Below are 19,768 nucleotides of genomic sequence, written 5' to 3' on the forward strand. Positions count from 1 at the left end.
GTAGAAACACGTCCAGTGAGTCACCATCGCGCACCCTCACGTCACAAGACAGTGATGAATACCTATGCAGGGTAACTACGCTGGAACGTGACGAGTACATATGCATGGTCGCTGATCCAGATCGTCTGAAGCGCTATCCAAAGCTCGACATCCTGATAGGCGACCATCCAGCCAAATTTGTCCTGGACTCTGGAGCTTCGTTAAACTACATCTGTGCGCTAGAACACCAATCCATGAAACACAAGCCTAAACTGGAACCTGCTGCTGTCCGTGTCTTCACATGGATGTCACGCAAACCACTGCCTTGTCTAGGCCGCTTCCGTACCACTCTCACATTCAAAGACCGGACAATTGATGCCTACATTCATGTTGTGGAGGGACCAGATCTAGCGGATTGTCTCCTCAGTCTCCCCACAGCAGAAAGACTCAAACTAGTAGAACTCCTCTACATGACAGAGGACACTCCTGACATTGTTGCCAAATTTCCCAACTTATTCAAAGGGCTCGGGAAACTCAATCATTTCAAAGTAAAGCTCCACATCAATGAGAACGTGACACCGATTGCCCAACACCATAGGAAGGTGCCATTCCATCTGCAAAAGGCCGTTGATGATGAGCTCCAAGATCTCCTTCGCACAGACATCATAGAACGTACGACGGGTCCCACTCCGTGGGTATCGCCAGTTGTAGTAGTTCCGAAACGAGGAGAGGACAACAAGGTCAGGCTGTGCGTTGACATGCGCGCGCCCAACACTGCCATCGAGCGGGAACGCCATCCTGGGCCACATATCAGTGACATGATTACCAAGCTGAATGGCGCCACAGTCTTCTCCAAGCTCGACCTTAATAAAGGCTATCACCAGCTGGAGCTCCATGACAAATCGAGGTATATCACAACTTTCACCACTCACCAAGGCCTGTTTCGTTACAAACGCCTGAACTTTGGCATCTCTTCGGCTGCTGAGATATTCCAGGAAGCCATCAGACGTGTCATCCAAGGCATCCCTAATGCCTTTAACTACAGTGACGACCTGCTGGTGTTTGGGAAGGACAGAACAGAACACGACACGGCCCTGGACAGGGTCTGCCATGCGCTGATGTCGGCAAATCTCACACTCAACGCGAGCAAGTGTGAATTCCACAAAGATACCTTAAAGTTCTACGGACACATTTTCTCAAAGGAGGGCATGAGACCAGACCCTGAGAAAGTGGCCGCCCTGGCAGACACTCAGAAACCCCGTGATGTCACTGACCTCCGCTCGTTCCTGGGCATGGCAAGCTACTGCGCGAGGTACATCCGCGACTACGCCACGATCAGCTACCCCCTGCGAGAACTCACCCGCCAAGGTCAGCCTTTCGACTGGACGGAAGCGTGTCAACATGCTTTCTCTATCATCAAACATGCCGTGGGGTCTGCCATCAATCTGGCGTACTTCGACACGAAAAAGAAAACCGAAATCACTGTGGATGCCAGTCCCGTGGGCCTGGGTGCCATTTTGGCTCAATACCGAGAGGACTCAGATCAGCGTCACATCATCGCCTACGCTAGTCGCAGTCTGACTGATACAGAAAGAGCATACTCCCAGCCGGAGAAGGAAAGCCTGGCCGTGGTATGGGCCTGCGAACACTTCCACCTATTCGTGTATGGCAAACATTTCACGATCATCACGGACCATCAAGCACTCATTACCATCTTTGGCAACCCCAATGCGAAAATGCCACCACGCATTGAGCGGTGGGGCCTACGCCTCCAGGACTACGTCTTCTCCATCATCCATAAGCCTGGGAAAGCTGAAAACCCAGCTGACTTCATGTCACGACACCCACTGGCCGGTGCCAGTTCTGCGCTCTCTGTGGCTGACGAATATCTCCATTTTGTTGTTGACGCTGCGTGCCCTCCCACGGTTCCCCTCGAAGCCATCCAAGAGGCGTCTGCCCTCGACCCCCTTGTTCAAGCGGTGATGACCCGAATTCGCTCCAACTCCTGGAGGGACACGAAGCAGTCTTCCCCCGAGTCTGCTCAACTCCAACAGGACCTGACCGCATTCCAACGAGTGCGTGAAGAACTCTCCATCAGTGACAATGGTCTCCTTTTGAGAGGGGGGAGGATTGTAATTCCTCTCAAACTACGCCAAGGAGTCATCAACTTGGCACATGAAGGACACAGAGGCATCAATGCAACTAAGAAAGCCCTGAGGGAACGGGTTTGGTTCCCTACCCTTGACCACATGGTCGAGACAACTCTGAAGGACTGTGTCACGTGCCAAGTAGTCAGTAAGGAAGAACCACCGGCACCATTACAAATGTCAGAGCTACCAGACGGAGTATGGCAACAGATAGCGGTCGATTTCTTTGGCCCACTACAATCAGGACAGTATATCATTGTTGCCATGGATGAATACTCCCGTTTTCCCTTTGCACAATTGATATCATCAACTCGAGCAACGACAGTAATCCCAGTACTTGATGAGATATTCGCAGCCTGGGGCATCCCCCTGCGAGTAAAAACAGACAATGGACCTCCTTTTAACGGTCATGATTTTACGAACTTTGCGACTCACCTCAACTTCAAGCACCAGAAAATTACCCCGCTATGGCCACAGGCCAATGGCATGGTGGAACGTTTTATGGGGACACTGAAAAGAGCAATTCAGCAGGCAGAATTGACCCACCGAGACGTCCAGCAGACACTAAATGAAGTACTGAGAGCTTATCGGAATACGCCGCACAACACTACAGCCCAGTGCCCAGCAACTGTAATGCTAGGAAGGACACCCAGGACAAGACTGCCCATGGTAAACGACGGTCTACAACAACGGACAGTCACCGTTGATCACAACACCCTTGTGGACATTGATCATACCCGGAAACATCAAATGAAAACATATGCCGATCAACGCAGACATGCCAAAGACTCCAACATACAAGAAGGAGACTGGGTAATAGTGCGAAGTGATCAGCGATCCAAGGCGGATAGTCGATACCTCGACATTCCCATGCAGGTCACCAAGAAGAAAGGGACCATGGTCACAGCCAAAGCTGACCACAAACAAGTAACACGAAACATCTCGCACTTCAGGAAATATAATCGACGTGGCGGCCATTATGCCACGCCAAACCCGTTCTCAAGTGACTCGTCCAACCAGAGTGACAACAGTGACCCAAACCATCACAGCCCCATGCGAATGGTGGAAACTACACATCAACACAGCCCTCATAGCCACGGTCCTGTGACAAGACACAGAGAACGACCGCAACGTTTAATCAGGAAGCCTCGACGTTTGGTCGAAGAGATATAGACGGAGTCAGACTCTGCAAAACAGGGGAGATGTAGTGTCGTCCTGCCTGACCTCTGTATGGGACAGGACAGGCGACAGGAAAAGGAAGTGAGTCATAGGGAGGAGTTTAGTCTGTAAGCCAGTGTGAGGCTGGCAGGGAATAAAGGAAGACGTATATCTCCTACCTCTGCCTCGGTGTGTTAATTTGCAACGAGCGCCAGCGCTGCGACAGCCACCATCAGGCTAGAGACTAACAAGAGTAACAAATAAAAAAAGCCAGCGGGTCTAATCCATCTATGCACTAAGGATCTGGAACCACATCCCCGTATCCATCAGTACTGCCCCAATGCTGGTCCAATTTAGAAGAGTAGATGAGTCACCTCCTTAAAACACACTACATCACATCACATTAGCCATCCACAACCCAATGTCCTCTCTTTATAATTATTGAATTTATGCTTGACTTAAAATCATGTACCAGATGTGCCAGAAACCTTGGGATTTGGGTGGAGTCAGAAGTTACATACCTATATGCTCAACCTTTGCATGAGGGCCCTGCTTTGGTATCACTAAAATGTCTCCTAGTGATTTTGATAAAACCAGCAGCTCTTTCATTGATTGGTCAGGCAGGGTTTAATGATGAGTATGTCTTTTATTGATGAGGTGTAGAAAAAGGAGTTCCACGTCACCACTCCAGTACTGATTGATTGAGATACGTTCCCTCTCAAACATAGGTGCATATGTACAAGTCTGTATCGCCACCACAACTTCACTTTTACCGGCATTGTGGTAGCGATAGGGGCTGCGACTTAAGTACAAGGCCGTGTGAAGCCACTTAATGTGGCTTAAAGCTGCCTTGTAAATACGGCCCTCTTTCACACTACGGTTAGCGTGAAAGGGGTGGGCGTTCCACCGCAACACCCATTGTTTTTGTCACTGTCCCTGGTACAAGGGTACGGTACGTTTATATAGGTGGTCGGAGTAGTTAAAAGACATTCAAATATACATCAAAGATGTGAGCATGACACAAAAAGACAGATCACCAAAACGTCCAAAAACAATTCAAAAAAGGAGAATTTAATTTTCAATCAAGCCGCATTAGATGCAATTGTAATTCAAAGCATTAAATGGGTAGTTATGCCTTTCTTAGTTCCATAATACATGGCTCATTGGTACATCTTTAGTTAGTACATTCTGATCCATGAGCATGTGAAGGTTTGAAGACCCCGCTGTGAGGCCATCAATAACCCTCCTGTCCATGGGGGTCGAAACGTAGACCGTCTTTTACAAACCTTCACATGCTCATGGATCAGAATGTACTAACTAAAGATGTACCAATGAGCAATGTATTATGGCACTAATTGACCTTGACAGGTTGGAAAGGCTTATTTGTATATAGTGTGTATAGTGTGTATAGTGTGTATTGTATCTATGTCACAAACACATTTACCCTGTCCCTCACTACCACTTCCTAATTTCTTCGCTGTGTCACTCCCTCCACCCATGAGCACTATTGTTTAAAGAAAAGGCATAACTACCCATTTAATGCTTTGAATTACAATTGCATCTAATGCGGCTTGAATTACCCTTTTTTGAATTGTTTTTGGACGTTTTGGTGATCTGCCTTTTTGTGTTATGCTCACATCTTTGATTTATATTTGAATGTCTTTTAACTACTCCGACCACCTATATAAACGTACCGTATTATTGACCCAGGCCGGGTAGTTTTCACTTGGGCATAACCCCGTGAAAACGCAACACTCCCTGGTACAAGGGTAGCGTACATAGGAGGTAACACCAAAATTAAGTGGGCATTCCGCCACAATGCTAATTGCTTTTTGACTCTGTCCCATATTTAAAAATACTTAGGCAGCACCAAAACTAAGTGCAGGTAATGCCTGGTCTTAGAATGGTGATACAAGGAGAAATTATTAATTTCTCCTAATTTTTTGCTCTTTCTATACGTGCTGCATTCTGCAGCACACAAAGAAAGAGCAAATTGCCATTATGTGCAGGAAGCTGCCTAGTGACAGGACAGGCACCCAGAGGCGGCTGTTGACATTTGAAAGTGGTGAGGCGTAAAATGATTGCCATACTGCACTGCAGCGAGTGAAAAGTTTGAAAAAAGAGTGGATAAATGGTGCATTCTCAAGCAAATTTGAAGAAGTAGGAAGGTTAATAAAGCACTACGATTGAAATATTTATCATTTAGAAATTGCCAATATTTATGAGCTATAGAGGACAATCTATGCGTATGCTGATGTTATAATTTGCCCATGTTAACTTTTGAACATACTGATACACTTGTAATGGTTTTAATTATACAATAAATACATTCATTGACTGTGCAGTGAAATGTACAAACAAAACAGGCATCACACATAGAGAATATTGTGGTAAAACAGATATCCGATCATTAACTTAATTTATAGTGCAGAGATAAACAGTTCTTTGTATTTGCATTTTGAAAATTAGTCTGTCGACCATCCAATTCATAAATTATTTAAACTGAGGAGTGACTGCAGTTCACTTCTGATTTCAGAACTCCAACTTTTTCGGTTACCTTCTGTTAATTATCACTATAGAAATCGCTGATGATTTCATATATGACATCATCAGGGTAAATATATTTTTAATAATGAAATGCACAACATGGTAAACAGAACACTGTGCACTCACCCAGCACTACATAGATATGCCATATATTTGGGTAAAATGTTAACCACACATGCATGCCAATTAGAATCTGAGGGTAAACATCACTTACAACGAAACTTTTACAACGCACTACCATTACAACGCGGTCATTCCAACGCAAACCATTACAACGCATTGCGCTGGGGGGCGCTCTAGGATAGGGAATACGTTTAATTTACTATCCAACACCTTCCCTAGTGTCCACGGGGACTGGAGTTGGAATAGTAAATTAAACTATTCACTTTCCAGCACCCAAAAGCGCTATGCGTTGTAATGGTATGCGATGTAAAAACCGCGTTGTAAAGGCAGGCGTTGTAATAGCCTGCGTTGTAACGTCATACATCCGAATCTGAGTATATGCACACCACCAAAGAGCACACTTTAGATAGACCATCACAAATATGCTCCAAACCGCACACCTATGCCACCTGGGCGTGCAGCTCCATGTTCACTGCCACCAAGATACGCCGCTTTAACCTCTGACAACATCAGACATTATGCGAGATTGGTTCTTGATTCCACCTCATGCTTCATCCCCCTCCCGGCACTTTCTGCCTCTTGCCTCTTTTCATTCCTGCTTGCTCCGTTTTGTTTGTTATATGTCAGTGTTTTCCAATCTTTCTCCTCCTTCTTAAACCCTTTCTGCCACTCTCTCTCTTGCTCTGGAACAAAGTCAGATGATGAAAAATAAATTCCAGTTCCGGTGCCACCACCTGCAAACACCGGCCCAAATTAAGCACTAGCATAAGACCGCACACGTCTACAAAAACTGGTCTGCAGTGGAAACCTTTGGAAAGTCATACTATCAAAAGGTACCACGATGCTAATTTACAATAACACTATGCACTACACACATGCGAATAAACTGTGGCTTAGATAATCGGTTCAAATAGAAAAAAAATCCCCAATACTCGCAGGAATGCGGGGCAAACAGGTGAGAATGAGGCAAAAGGTTTGCACCCAAAACACAACTCTTGCACATGTGCAGCAACTGGAGAGTCGAGTGGGTTTTCTAAATAACAAAAATTAACAAGACCTCGGACTGTCTTCACGTCGCCTGCAATCTTGATGTTCTAGGGATAGGCAGCTCTGGAGCAGCGGAGAAGTCGATAAATAGCCGAGATAACATTCCTGCCAAAAAAAAAAGTTAATAGCCGGATTTGGAAGGAAAAAGCCCGCGCTTTGGAGTGGTGTCGGCCCTAAAACTGGTTATAAGGTGCACCCCTGTCCTATGCCACCGAACAAGGTTGCTGGGTCGGGGCATTTCCCTTGCTTGCCTGAGCCCTATGGCACCGGCGGGGGAGCTGCATCACTGTTGTTTATCAATGGACTGTCCCATTTTCGTGCTCAATAATCCAATGCAATTAAATATATCCCATCTGGCAACAACAATCATAATTATGGAGGCACCTCTTCCTTATGCACGCCAGGCAAAATTACATAATTAACCAAATTATAATAACCCCCCAACTGAGGCCGTCATAAAAATATAGAGAAAAAGCTGTTTTTCATAAAAATATCATAGAGAGAGAGCGAAACAATATGCTACAAAAAATTTATAAAACTACCTGACTGCCGGTGACCAGGTCCCATGCTGCCTCTGCTCCTGAACAAGAACAGGCATGCTCCCTCCCCTCCTGTAAGCCAATCACAACGCTGAAATGGCAGCGTTGTGATTGGTGCAGAGTCGCAGACGGCGCCCGTGCCGGGTGCCTGTAGGAAGGCCATTTTCTCTGTGTAGGCTGCATCCAGCTTACATAGAGAAAATGTAGAGTGCGCATGACTGCTTTGGTCGGCCCCAGGGCCGACCAAACAGTCAGTACACTCAGAGTGGTGCAAGCCACTCCTCCCCGACCCGCCCAACCCCTACCAGGCATAGCCCAACCAGCATACCCCTGACTTCTGCTTTCTCCCAGTGCGAGTAACAGAAAATAAAATGGTATTCAACATACCATTTTATTTTCTGGGCAGCGCTAATGGAGTGGCTGCCACTGCAGGCACCCTTGCAACATGGCGCAAGGGTGCCTGTGCTGGCACTAGGCAGCTTTTTGCACCAGAGCTACGGGAAATGCAGGGATGCACCATATTTTTGAAAATAATGGAGCGCACGTTGTCAAATTTAGAGTAACACTGTGCTCCGGCATTTTCTTGTAAATATCGCCCTTTTTAATGATTGGTCAAGACCTGTTTGGCATATATAATGTACTTATAAGTCTCTTGTACGGTGGTAACCCATATACCCAGGGCCTGTAAATTATATGCTACTAGTGGGCCTGCAGTGCAGGTTGCCCCACCCACAGAAGTAGCCTTTCAAACCTGTCTTAGGCTTGTCACTGCAGGACCTGCGTGCGCAGTTTGCTGACACTTTAACTTTCAATTTAATACTACTAGCCAAGCCTTGAAAAGTAGGATATGTGCCTCTATTGCATGGCATGTCCTGGTAGTGACAAACTGCCTTTTGCTCCTTCCATAGGCTAATATTGGGAACCCCCTTACAGGTGTTTAAATGGCTATCTGTTATCCATCCGAAAGGAGTAAGCACTGGCAATGTGGCCTTGTTTGGAATGGTAGTGAAAAATCATACTTACTGATGTAGGTGGATTTTTTAATTACTATTTTAGAAATGCCACTTTTAGAATGAAAATTTCTCTGTGTTTATAACTCAGCCTGACTCTAATCCACATCAGGGGCAGAGGGACAGCTACACTTTGTGCATACTTTACAGACAGCCATAACACAGGAAAGGCTGGGTGTGACAAGAGAGGCATCTGCATATTGGTAGTCTTATTGGGCTGGGTGAGGGGGAGGTGGGCCGCACTCCCATTTGTATTGGCTGTGACCTGCCCTCACACAAAGGGCTCATTTACCCCCTACTGATGTCTGGTGCCAAGAAAAGAGTGAAGGGAAACTCTTGGAACTCCAGAGGCCTTGCTGGAAGCTTTTGCTTCCTTCTAGAAGAAGAGCACCAGGGTATAAATACTCGTGGTCCGACCCCATATTTTCGGATCACTTCCTGACCTGGAAGAACTTCTGCTGAAGTAAAGGCTGCCGACCTTAAAAATATTGCCCCATTACTGTGACTAACTGTGCAGAGGAACTGCCTCCTTGCTTTGCTGCGCTGACCTAATGCCTGCTGACCTATGCCCTGGCAGGAAGGGCTACCGAGTGCACCCAGAGTGACTCCAATGCGACTCTAACATCACTGTGGGTGCCCCCCTCTGTTGCTGCCTGTTCTTCACCAAGGTCTCAGGGATATCAAAGACCTCACTACAACAAGATTTACATTTTTGGCTTTAAGCTACAGCACTGCCCGAGTGCTGTGGACTCAGCGCTGTGGTTGCCTCAGAGGAGGCCATTTGATTACCAGCAGTTCATCCACTATCCAAGACTAGCTTTCCGGTTGCTTTGGATGTTGCAAGTACCTGGTTGAATAGACACAGATATAGAGTCCTAGAGTAGTGCTTTTTGGCCATTTCATGCCAGTCCAGAGGGCCGTGGTTGCCCAGGTACTGAGTGCTTAGTAGATGCTGGGCTTCACTCCATGCTGGTTGAGAGAAGACTGCGACGATGTCCCCAGTATTACAGTATTGTAGCTCCCCTTGAAGGAGTGCCAGCATCTTATTGGGCCTACGTTGACAGCAGGAAACTATCTTTTCCACCAGAGCTAAAGCAGAGTACAATAACCCTGGTACTAAGAGCACCAGGGTTCATTAGCCCACATAGGTGTACTGTGGCTGATGTGGTTATGCTGATATTACATGATTATGGTGCTTATGATGACCCGTGATGATTGTTTTAGTCCATGTCTTATGTACAATATTTACTATATTTTGATGTAATCCTGTGTGGAGTCTCTTTTGTGGTGTATTTATTGTGTTTCTGGTGAAAGTGTGTTGCACAAACGCTTTACACATTGTCTCTGGGGCTAAGCCTGACTGCTCTGTGCCAAGCTATGGAGAGTGAGCACAGGCTATCTTTAGTGTGTAACTTACTTGCCCTGACTAGAGTGGTGGGTGCCTGGCTTAGGTGCATACCCTAGCCAACCAGAACCCCATTTCTATCAATTGCTATCATCACAACCATTACCACCAGGACCATTACCATCACACTTACCACCACAATTATAAATACCATTACTGCCCCACCACAATTATATATATATTTCTTTCTTTTTTTCATGATACCTTTTGAATACCACACAAGTGTTGGCTTGATTATTAATTGTTCTTATGTAATAAGACGTATAGTCTGAGTTGACCTTTATTTTAGAGTTTATATCTCTTTTTATTGATGTTACGTTTTTTATGATCATATTTTAATTTACTTTTATGGTTTTTAATCAAAACTGAATTGATACTGGCTTGCTCCTTAGTACATTTTGACAATTGGAAGTGACACTTAGGTAGGCAGGAGAGCATAGTGGACACTTGGTTGAGGGTTTTGCCCTCCTCCCTTTCCTCTTGATTTCAATTTAAAACATGTAACATTGATGTTTGGACTTCAAAGACAGGGGCATGATAAGACATGATAGTGTTAATTATGAACTGTTCTTATAATGTATCGTAAAAGACACTGTAGAATATTAATTGTACTGTAATGTTTTTCTTTTATTATACTTTTATATGGTCAATTTATTTAGATTGAATAATGTTTACTCTACTACTACAAGCATTACCATCACCACACTTCTTACTACCACTATTATTGCCACCACAATCATCACCAGAATAATCACCCCTACTGTCATTGCTGCTGTAACCATCTCTATTTCAACATCACAACTCTCATCCCCAAAACAAATTCTACTGCTTCCATTATCCTCGTTACTTCACCGTTTTGACTTTCACCCCATCGCAGCGACTCATCACTACTTATCCATATCACCATTTAACTACAAGCAATATCACTATCTACACAAACATCACTAAAAACAATCAGCTGCTACTACTTCAATCTCTCCTACCACCATTGCCATCTCTGCTAGCCCCAACACAACTATTACTACTGGCATCACTAGCACCACAATAATCATGTGTATTTTTGTGTGTAAGGGCATTCAATCAATGAAGCATTTGTAAAGCGTACTGTTCACCCGTGAGGGTCTCAGGGCGCTGGGGGGGGGGGGGGTGCTGCTACTGCTGGAACAACCAGATCTTGAGGAGTCTCCTGAAGGTCAGTATGTCCAGGGTCTGCCATAGATCGATGGGGAGGGTGTTCCCGGTCTTGGCGGCGAGGTGGGAGAATGATCTGCCGCTGGTGGTCATTCTTTGGATGTGTGGGACAGTGGCAAGGGTGAGGTCGGCAGAGCGGAGCTGGCGGTTCGGGGTGTGGAAGGTGAGTCGTGTGTTGAGGTATGCTGGTCCAATGTTGTGGAGAGCCTTGTGAGTGTGGGTGAGGAGCTTGAAGGTGATCCTCTTGTTGATGGGGAGCCAGTGCAGGTCTGTCAGGTGTTCTGTGATGTGGCTGTGGCAAAGGAATGTCGAGGATGAGATGCAACGGGGCAGTGCAAGCAACTGATACCTAAGAAGGAGGGCTTCGAACTCCCAGCAGCAGTGAACTCCGGGAGGTCAGGGACACGGGAACAAGCAGGAGGCGGTGTGTGGATTGGGGAGAGATCTGCCTGGAAGGGTCAAGGGTTGTGAATTTCAAAGTGGTGCGTGTGTGCCCAATTCACAAAGGTACTTAAGTGTAGTAAAGTTGCGAGTGTGAAGTACCCGCACTTGTAACTTTATTACACATAAGTCCCTTTGTGAATCGGGCCCTGTGTGTGTCTGTGAGTGTGTGTGTGTGTGTATGTTTGTAACAGAAAGGGTCAAGTGGAAAAGTGTGTCAAAGACATTTTGTACTTACACCCAGTATAAAAAGATATGACCTATTGACTTTGCGTCTGCTTGCTTGTCTAGCAATGGATGATCAGGAGTGTATTTTACACAGGAGAATCACTAATAAGGGTCTTAAAAGAGTTTAACAGGGCATCATTTCCAGCCACTGAAAATAGCTTCAAAAGATCTAGGGACACCTTCCTGCACAAAAATGAATACCGAGGGGCATTCTCCTCTTTCTATGTGGGCTGCTGAAAGAGGAGAAATAAGAATATTTATCCTTGTTATGCCTCACCTGGGGAGGCGTAGCATTTTGACGTATTTGCAGTTCTACCAATGCTGGTAAATCTAGAAGTGCGCTACAATCAATGGGTGGATGCATGGGAACACCCATACTCTACCCATGGAATGCCTTCACAGGGCAGAGTAATGCAGTGCAGCAATTTGTGCTGTGCTGCATTACTCTGAATTCATCAAGCCTTGCAGGGCCACACAAATTAACCTTGTGTGGCTGGATATAATGACGTTTTGCATCACCCTTACACCCACTTGCATCGCACAAGGGCAATGCCAAACCTATATAAATATGCCCCTAAACCTTTAATAACAATCTGGTGCTAATGTGCATGCTGGGCAACCAGCGGTCGCTGGTCCATTGGCGCTGAAAGGCCACGCCCCCCTCCCACTTCTTGCCCCTCATGAACAGTGTCTGTCAGGCCGATCAAAGGTCAGCCTGATAGACACTGTTCATTTTCAAGTCAGTCAGCCAGAAGCCAGACATGTGCTAAATGCGAAGGCTCCTGGAGGCCTGAGCTGAACATTGCTGGGCTGAGGAAGTCACAGCTCCTGTGGACGTGACCTCCTCAGCTCAGCAAAGGTACCTGAGGCACTCCCCTCAGTGACAAGGGGTAGCATCACTGATTGTCTGTACCTGGGCACTTCAGTTTTAAACCCTGAAGCGCCAAGGGTCGAGTGTCAATCAGTGGCACTTCATCACAGAGTGGGGTGGGGTCAGCAGTCTCACTGACCCCATCCCACTCTGTGATGACGTTGGGGCTGCTGCCTTCCCTCACTGGCTCACTCAGTCAGTCAAAATATCTTTATTTGGCTGACTTCCAATCATAAAAGAATGCATCATAAAAAAACATTTAAGACATGAATTTAAAAAAAAGTGATACAGACAATGAACAATATGTTTTGCAGCAGTGATAATGCATAATCAGAATGTCATAGCAATAATCAATAAATTAACATTCTTACAAAATAGCAGCATAAACTAGGGACAGAGTATGATGTGTTTATAACAAACCCCTGTCCCGTGGGCGGTGGAGACAACGCGCTTCTCGTTCAAACACACGATTGATGATCACAATCGTGAGGGCCAAAGTTTGTATTTCAAGAAAACCTCACTGTAGGAGGATCACGTCCAAGCCCATTTCCCTCGACAGCTGGTATGATTCAAGAAAGCTGCTAGAGGTCGCTACAGAACAAAGTCTCCAACAGTGGTGTGGTGACAAGGTGTGTTGCCCTGACGAATTTGCCATTACTTTTGAGGCAGAGAAACATGTTGGCAATAGGTAATGGTATGCGATGTTAGCTACCAGCCTTTTTAATTCAACAGACCATGCCTAAAAATTAGGAATAAAAGTTTGCAAATAGGTGTACCTGTTGATTTTAATCACACTGCATTGTCACTAGCAGTTCCAATGGTTCTGCTTTTGCGCACTTTCACTTCTTTGGGTTCTGTTTGGACACACATTTTCTCTCTTTTGTGAATTGAATGACGACCAGTGATGAGAAAAGGGGCCCAGTCTGGTAAGAACTTGCCAGTTACCCCGAGGGTGGTGTTCCCGTGAGGTGTCATTCTTTTCGCCACACTTTTTTCTGGCAGATGATTTTTCTGCAGAATTTGCTTTAACACATTTTCAATTGTACTTTGTGTATGCAATGTGTAGACTGAATTTTCAGTCATCCTGTGGCGTTCCGTGCGACTGTCAAGAGTTGTTAACCAATATACCAAATCTTCTTCCCCCTTTTTTTAAAAAATAGTTTAGGTGTTGGACGTATTGCAGTAGATACCCATGAAAAAAGGATAGCACAGAGGGTAGTGCAACAGTAAACACTGATACGAGACTGATCTGTTGCAAGGCACACTGACATAATCTGCATTCATAAGACAGGGTTTTGTTGTTATTGATGTTCTTTGAGTGGAGGGCAACCCTGGACTTTCTTTTCCCTCTGAGCTCCTCTTTCTGATAGACCGTGGGCAATAGCACCCAATGATGAATCGTTGAAACAAATAAATGATTTCCCAACAATATCATGCAAACAAACAGTTGAAGAGATGCATCTATAAATCATTAGACAGGTGAATTCATCATTTAAAAGTTGGAGATGATATAAAGCTGGCCGTCACTTCCTAATGTTTTAAAACTTAATGAAAGGCATGATAAAATCACGCCTTGGCTTAATGTAAAGTTGACAAAAGAAAAGGAAATGGAGCGTGCTCTGAGTGGACTTGGAATCGCAAGGGGACAGATCCAGTTTGGCGTCACAATAAGCTTTGCGGGGATAAGAGACCAAAAGATGGGAAAAATCAAACCTAAATCTAATGAGATAAACAATTTGGTATGACTAAAATAAAAAGAGAGATACGGTTCAACCCCTGAAGAGCGTACTAAGAGCAAGTGTTCTGAGATGTTTTTTGTTACCATCTCTAAGTTTTCTCTAGTTGATTTTAGACAGGTTAGGAGATCCTTTTCCAGTTTTGCTTTTGGTATCTGTTAGACTGAAAATATGGCCCAGGGACCTGCCTTAAAGAGAAGAGGTAAGGGGCGCGGGAAACCAGCCTCTATTGTTCCCACGGTCCAGGAGGAGGCAGACCTTGAGGGGGATGCCCTGTAACCCTCTGGTGAGCACGTTTCTGAACTGGGGAACCTACCTGAGCTGACCCATTGGCAGCAAGAAGGTGGTCGCTCCAGGGAGGAATTTTGTGAAGAGCAGCAGAAGTGCCCTTCGCTTGTGGGTTTGAGACAACAGACCACAAACCAGGCAGCAGGTGATCAGTTGGATCACATTGGATCTACTGGGAGAATGGTCTCCTGTATAGCAAGCCTAAGGTTGCTGAGCCTGCGCTGGTGGTACCCCAGCGCTTCAGAGCCTTCCTACTGGGTTTGGCTCATGATGTTCCTTTAGCTGGTCATCTGGGGCAGAACAATACCTTTGAAATGCTTGTCTCCCACTTTTAGTGGCCCCAGATGAGGAAGAGTTCAGATACTCATTGTAGGACTTGTTAAACTTGCCAGGCAAGTGGGAAAAGTGGAAAGAGGCTCAAGGCCCCTCTCCAACCTTTCCCTGTAGTCAGTACCTCCTTTGAACAGGTGGCATTGACATTGTGGGGCCACTGGACCCCAAGACAGCCATGGCCAACAGGTTTATCATGGTCTTGGTGGACCATGCTACCCGGTACTCGGAAGCCATTCCGCTCAGGACAGTGACAGCCCCCGTGGTGGGACGTGCACTGATGGGGATCTTCTCCCGTGTGGGGTTCCCCAGAGAGGTTGTGTCTGACTGAGGTACAAACTTCATTTCTAATTATATGAAGTTTCTGTGGAAGGAGTGTGGTGGTACATACAAGTTCACCACTCCTTACCACCCACAAGGTAATAATTAAGGGCATGATCATGGGTCTTGAAGAACCAATGAGGCGTAAGTGGGACGTCCTCTTGCCATGCCTTCTGTTTGCCTACCGAGTGGTGCCACAAAAGTCTCTAGGGTTCAGCCTCTTTGAGCTTTTGTATGGTCACCCGATAAGAGGACCTTTAAGTCTGGTCAAGGAAGACTGGGAGCAATCTCCCAGGAAACCTCCCCAGGATGTATATAGTTACATGCTGGCCTTCAGGAACCAGACTCGGCGTTTCAAGGATCTCGCTCAGGCGAATCTGGAAGCCAGCCGGGAAGAGATGAAGTGGTGGTACGATCAGAATGCCATTCTGATTGAGCTTCAACCTGGACAGAAATTGTGGGTCATGGCCCCTGTGGAGCCTTGTGCACTCCAGGACAGGTGGACCGGTTCATACGAGGTGGTGGAGCGCAAGAGTGATGTCACCTATCTGGTGAACTTGCGGTCTCCAAGGAACCCTTTGAGGGTCCTTCATGTTATCCGCCTGAAGCCCCACTTAGAAAGGTCCGAAGTGGGCATGCTCCTACCGACAGATGATGGAATGGAGGAGGAAACCAAGCCTCTTCCTGACCTCCTGTCTGCAGCAGAGCAAGATGGGTCAGTGGATGGTGTCAGCCTCTCTGCCACCCTGACCCCTGATCAGCAGCAAGATTGTCGCCAACTGTTGGGGCAATTATCTGATCTATTTTCCTTGGTTCCTGGTATCACAGAGTGGTGCGTCCATGATGTGGACACTGGTGACAGTCCTCCTGTGAAGCACAATGATTACAGAGTGACTGACAAGGTTAGGGCTTACATTAAGGAGGAAATCTCCAAGATTTTTGCTTTAGGGGTCATTGAGTCCTCCAACAGTCCTTGGGCCAGCCCAGTGGTCTTAGTCCCAAAGGCTGCCTCGCCGGGTGCCGCACCTGAACTCCAGTTCTGTGTGGACTACAGAGGGCTCAATTCAGTCACCAGGACTGATGCACACCCCATCCCCAGAGCTGATGAGCTCATTGATCGGTTAGGGGCTGCACGGTACCTCAGCACGTTTGATTTGATGTCTGGGTACTGGCAGATCGCCTTGACTGATGGGGCTAAGGAGATGTCAGCATTCTCCACACCAGATGGGCACTACCAATTCCAGGTTATGCCCTTTGGGATGAGAATGCACCTGCCACCTTTCAGAGGTTGGTCAACCAGGTGTTGGCTGGGCTGGAGGATTTCAGTGCCGCCTACCTGGATGACATTGCAGTGTTCAGCGCCAGTTGGGACGAACACTTGCAGCACCTCTGGGAAGTGTTGATGGCGATGCGCAAGGCAAGCCTCACGATCAAGGCAAGTAAGTTTCGGATCGGGCAGGGTTCTGTCTTACTCCATCTATCTCCCTCTCGCTCTGTCTTTCTCCCTCTAGCTCCCTCTCTCTCTGTCTTATTCCCTCTAGCTCCCTCTCTCTCTGTCTTACTCCCTCTAGCTCCCTCTCTCTCTGTCTTGCTCACTTTAGCTCGCTCTCTCTCTATCTTACTCCCTCTAGCTCCCTCTCTCTCTGTCTTACTCCCATTAGCTCCCACTCTGTCTTACTCCATCTAGCTCCCTCTCTCTCTGTCTTACTCCCTCTAGCTCCCTCTCTCTCTCTGTCTTACTCCCTCTAGCTCCCTCTCTCTCTGTCTTGCTCACTCTAGCTCCTTCTCTCTTTATCTTACTCCCTCTATCTCCCTCTCTCTCTGTCTTACTCCCTCTAACTCCCTCTGTCTCCCTCTCGCTCTGTCTTACTCTCTCTAGTACTGATTGGTTATTCCACAATTGGGTTATTTGATTTACTGTCAGCCCCTAGTACCTTGCACCATGTGTGCCCAGGTCTTGTAGATCAAATGCTGCTGGTGGGCTTGCAGCACTGGTTGTGCCACCCACAGAAGCAGCCTGTAAAGTGTGTTTCAGGCCTGCCATTGCAAGGCCTGTGTGCATTCTAGCACTGCCATTTCGACTTGGCCAAGTGCCAGTCCCTAAACCTTCCCTTTGCTTCATATTGGACACCCCTATGGTAGGCCCAAGGGCAGGGTGCATTGTAAGTATAAGGTAGGACATGCCCTGATGTGTGCAGCATGTTCTAATAGTGAATTACAGCCATTTTCGTTTTTCACTATTGAAGGCTACCTGTTCTCATAGGCCAGAATGGGCAGTGAAGATTATTACATTCTTATAATCCTAACTGACCCAGGGAACATGGTAGAAATTTGAATTTAGTATGCCTGAACTCAGAATAATAAATTACATCTTTTAGTAAAGTTTATTTTAATATTCTGTGTTTGCAAATACCACTTTTAGAAAGTAGGTATTTGCTTGCCTAACCATTTGAGCCCGCCTCTGCTGAGTTGTGTATTCCTTGTCTGGGTTTGTGTGTGACAGGGCAGGCGAAATTCCAGGAGACAGTCTGGGACAGCCCAGTGGTGAATAGGGAGATTTACATCCAGATGGGAGGGGGAGAGTGCACCAGGGACCTGAATAGGGCTGGGCCTTCCCTCTACAATGCTGGCTCCACCCCCTGTGGCTTGTCTGATGTCTCAGCCCTGCACAGTGAATGGAGAAGAGGAATCCTGTCAACAGAGTGCTTCAGAGCTGTATCTTCCCTCCCCTGTGCTGGCTCCACCTCCTGTGGGGCGGCTGATGTCTCTGCCCTGCACAGTGAAAGGAAGAGGAGAGTCATGTAAAACAAAGTGCTCAGGAACTGGTTTGAACTAGGCAGAGGCCTCTCTGCCTTCAGTGAACAAATGATTATGGGGTATAAATATTGGGACCCAGTCCCACAGACTTTCAATCACTTCTGGACCAAGAAACCTTTGTGCCAAGGAGAAGAACCAAGGAAGCTGCAGGATTTTGGACTGCCCCTCTGCCATTGTGCTGTTTGCTGGGTTGGCCTGCAGTGGTTGCTGTATTTCCAATGGAAAGGAGAAGGAACTTTGGAAGGACTTTCAACTACAGAATATTCTCCAAGGGCTTGAACTGTGCTTGCCTCCTGCTGAAGTCTCAGGGCCAAAAGACTTCACCCCCGGCTCCCTCCTGAATTTCCTTGCTGGGAATTCTGACTCCAGTCATTTGAGTGCATAAAGGTCTGGGCACCCTATGTAAACTACTTATTTAATGTCTTATCTAGCAATTGTAAATTTCCAGATAGCTGGCGGGGTGCCGAGATTGTTTTAATTTTAAAAAAGGGCAATCGGTCTGTACCTTCTAACTATAGACCGATTAGCCTCATGGACATCCTGCAGAAATTATATTCAAGGCACATACTAATCCGTATAAACTCCTGGCTAGAGGAGAAAAGGGTACTCACAAAATTGCAAGCTGGGTTTAGGAGTAAGGTCAGTACTATTGACCAAGTATTCAGGTTTTGTTGCCTATACTGGAAATACGTCTTAATCAGGAAAGGGCACTTATACGTCGCTTTCGTAGACTTGAGAGCGGCATTTGATTTAGTGCCACGGGATCTCCTCTGGAGGTCCCTTGACGAGGCCGGAATGCCAGGATGCCTTCTGGCTCAAATAATCGAGCTGCACGCCAGGAACTTCGCTAAAGTGAGATGGGGCCCAAATGGCGAACTGACCCAAAATATACCAATAGAACGTGGAGTTCTCCAAGGGTGCGTCCTGGCCCCAACCCTATTTTCACTTTTTGTGAATGATATCCCTGCTCATCTGGAAGGTTGCACGAATGATTCGCCCCGACTTAATGGAGAAAGGGTGCCTGCGCTACTTTTTGCGGACGATACCATCTTGATTTCGCAAACTAAGAAAGGCTTACAGGCGCTACTTAACTCCTTCAGTGAGTACTGTGAGAAGAAAGGGCTGGAAATTAATGTAAATAAAACAAAGTACATGGCCCTAAATCCAAGTAGGCCGGATAAAGGGTGCTTAACATTAGATGGTCAGGATCTGGAACTAGTGGATCACTTTTCCTATTTGGGGGTTGAGATAGACTCGAAATTTACTTGGAAACCCCAAATTCAGAAAAGTAAGGTGATCTTTGCCCAAAACATCGCACCCATTATCACTAAACTCAATGCAAGCACAAGTAAGGCAGTGACACCTGTTATGGAACTTTTTAAATTTAAAGTTCAACCTGCAGCTCTTTACGGGGCTGAGATCTGGGGGCCTTCTGCAAAGGATACCTTTACGATAATGGATAACAAATTCATGCGAAGTACTGTAAGGGTCCCCCCAAGCACACCTTTAGTGCCTCTCCAACTGGATCTGAACTTTAAGAGGACAGATCATTATACTACCCTCAGGCCTTTAATGTTCTGGGTAAGATTG

Source organism: Lissotriton helveticus, chromosome 8, assembly GCF_964261635.1.
Source record: "Lissotriton helveticus chromosome 8, aLisHel1.1, whole genome shotgun sequence".
In the NCBI taxonomy this organism is placed as follows: domain Eukaryota; kingdom Metazoa; phylum Chordata; class Amphibia; order Caudata; family Salamandridae; genus Lissotriton; species Lissotriton helveticus.